The sequence below is a fragment of the Diceros bicornis genome, chromosome 7 (genome assembly GCF_020826845.1).
Source record: "Diceros bicornis minor isolate mBicDic1 chromosome 7, mDicBic1.mat.cur, whole genome shotgun sequence".
Classification (NCBI taxonomy): domain Eukaryota; kingdom Metazoa; phylum Chordata; class Mammalia; order Perissodactyla; family Rhinocerotidae; genus Diceros; species Diceros bicornis.
The window spans coordinates 12,516,022-12,519,410 of NC_080746.1; the positions used below are offsets into that span (position 1 = coordinate 12,516,022).

The 3,389-nt window shown below is 36.6% G+C and overlaps 1 pseudogene; it reads right to left on the minus strand.

Moving 5' to 3' along the window:
- Positions 1 to 1,739: 1,739 nt before the first annotated feature.
- LOC131408177 (putative olfactory receptor 8G3) lies at positions 1,740 to 2,988 on the minus strand (annotated as a pseudogene).
- Between the last annotated feature and the right edge of the window lie 401 nt (positions 2,989 to 3,389).

Genomic DNA, 3,389 nt, shown 5'->3' on the forward strand with positions numbered 1-3,389 from the left:
GCCATCTTCCACATCAACTTAAGTATGACATTACTAACACGCAAAACTAATTTCATCACTTACCTGCTCAAACTTTTTTTAGCAACTCCATTCACTAAAACAAGGAGTTATATCTTACAGTGACCCAGAGGTGATTCATGAACTGTCTTCTGTCTACTTTTCTATCCTTGTAGCTTGATCATTTACTGTAAGTATGACATGACTGTCTGGGCCTGCACAGGCTTCCCTCTCTTCCTTAATGGGACCACTACCTTTCACTTAGTCTGTATTTTTTATAGGCTCTCAAGCCCCAGTAATTCAAGGGTTTACCCCAGGACTCTTCTTGTTTGTCCTCTGTTGGTCCATTTGTGTCTGTAGGACAGAACACTGGACTAGGAATCATGCCTAAGACAGAAGTTGTAAATGTAGCCATTTTCCTTTCCTTTCTAGGACTGATAAATATTAAATCAAACAATAAATATGAGGGCTCTTTGAGAATGAATGCCTGAGATCAGTGAATGAATGGATAACGGAAAACAAGAGTGGTAAAGTTATATTATACATTTCTGTCCTGTATTTGGATATTATAGGCAAACCCTGTAACTTGTTATATCAGGTGAATAATACAAAACACTCTCCAAAGAACATGATCTAAGTATAATGAGTATGATGGTTTGAATTGGAAGAGACAGAGGATAACTTAATATTTAGAATATCACGTGAATTCATCGTTACAAGATGTTAAATGCCCAGAAACAGAAAAGCAATAACGTGAGGGGATAGAAGTTTTAAAGATTAAATTGACATGAACTGGCAAATAGTTGTAAATTATGGGCCAAAAGAGCATGAGCCACATGAAAGCGACACAACTTAGTAGGATCTTTGGTTTTCATGAACAGTTGCTTCATAAATAGCTTATAGCGTTACTGTTACAAAGATAATACAATGCTATTTGATCTGCAAAAATACAATTTTTGTGATCAAGTATAACAATTTGAATCTCTATAATGAAACTCTACAATGAGTCTTCATTAGCTCTTTTATTCTTTGATCAGCAGAGGTTTGAAAGATTTTGATTATTTTCATTATATCAAATGAAATAAAAGGGAAATAATGTTAAGATATCTAGAAGAAAGGAACAAAGTCATAGGGAACCGGGGATGCCTGCTGTGTAGAAAGGAATTCTCAGGGATGTCTTAGAACTACCCACAATTACCTGTAGCCAAAGTGCCACTTTGAATAAAAACGTGGGTCCTGGATCCAAGCTTTATTGGTGATCACTTATTATGTTTGGGACCTTGGGCATTTACTCAAACTAAATAAGCTTCGATTTTTTCATCTTTGTAAGAGAAGTAATACTAAGGCTTGCCTTGAGGGAATACTGCAAATATTATATAAATTTATCCATTAAAAGTGTTGGGCATAGTGCCTGATACTTAATAAAATCTCAATAATATATGTTACTATCATCATCATCATCATCATCATCATCATTGTTCTTGATTTGTTTGCATTATTATTAAAAAAAACCTAGAGTTCCTTTAATCCTTAAGAGTCTTTGATTTTATTCTTAGTATTTCTCCACACATAATCACTGTAATATAAGTTCAAAGGAAGTGGCCTGGAAAGGAATTTTGGAGATAGGTTATATCAAGAAGTGTCACTGAATTTCCAAAAATTTGAACAATAAACCTCATACATTACATATCTCAGCAAACCAAAGGCCTGTTTGTGACATTAAATCATGATATTGATTCTATTCATGAGCATTTTCTACCATCCAGAGTTTTCTTCAGGGCAAATTTGACATCTTTATTTCTCAGACTGTAGATCAGGGGGGTCAGCATGGGCACGATGATGGAATAAAACACAGAAGATACTTTCTCTTGGTCCATGGAGATCACAGATGATGGCAGCAAGTATGTAAATGCTGCAGATCCAAAGAAAACAGCAACACTGAGATGTGGGAACTACAGGTGCTGAAGGCTTTGGACCTGCCCTCACTGGAGTGGATTTGGAGAATGCTGGAGAGGACGAAGATATAGGATGCAAAGATAGTTAAGGCAGGAGTCAGGACGTTAAATGCACTCAAGACTAGAACCAATAATTCATTGATGTAGATGCTGGAACAGGATAGCTCTAAGAGTGGAAAGAGATCACAGAAATAATGGTTAACCATGTTGATCTTGCAGAAAAAGAGTCTCAACATAAGGCCTGTATGGATTGTAGATCCAATGATGCCCAAAATATAAACTCACATTGTGAGCTGAAAGCAGGTGTGGTAAGACACAATGATATTGTAAAGCAAGGGGTTACACATGGCAACATAGCAGTCGTATGCCATTGCAGCCAATGTATGACCCTCCGCAATAATAAAAACAATGAAGAAATAGAGCTGAGTCATGCATTCAGGGTAGGAGATGATGTTCTCTGTCACAAAGTTCACCGGCATTTTGGGGGTAATGACTGTGGAATGGCAGAGATCAATGAAGGACAAGTTGCTGAGGAAATAGTACATGGGGGTGTGCAGGGGAGAACTGAGCCCAATCAGTGTGATCATGCCCAGGTTCCCCACCACCGTGACCACATAGATTCCTAGGAAGAGGAGGAAGAGGGGCAGCTGGAGTTCTGGCTGTTCTGTTAGCCCAGCGAGGATGAAGTCAGTTACTGTGGAATGATTTCCAGGGTCCGTTATTTTCTCAGCAGGTTCTAAGTTTAAAAAAGAAAAAGTGAGTGCACTTTATGTGTCTGTGTTTAAGTATATGTACATGTGTATGTGTGAGTGTGTGTGAGGAGGAAAGTAATTCTGTGGAGATCATTATTTTATCCCTCATCAGAAGAGATTCATATGTGGGAATCTCTTGACTTTCTCCTGCTACTCTGGAGCAACCAATGATTCTGATCAGAAAAAAAAATTATAGATTTCAAGAACCTTATAATTAAGATATGTTGTAAGTTTTTACGGGAAAACACCAATTCTTCATTTTTTAAGTCAGTCAGAAGGAACATTACTACTGTTATTTCTGAGGACTCTTTACTTTCCTCCCATATTCTATATGTATATATTAATGTCATGCATGTCAAATGGCTTATTTTCGTTTTACTCAGAATAAGTAATAGTAGTGTATAATTTTTTTAGGTGTTCAAAAGACATTTATAGAATTTAATTATGTTGGTGACCAAGTACCAAGTTATTAACTTCTACTATCTTCCCCTTTTTTTCTTTTCAAAGTCAAAATAGGAAAAGGATTTCATTTCTGAATATATCTCTCAGTATTTCTCCCAAACATCTGCCCCAAATCACAAGCTGAGCTATTTTTTTTCCTTTTCAAACATTGTCAGTTGAACATTATATAATGTATTTTTACAAAATTACAGTGTAGTCAGCATCTCTTCCATGTCAGATACTC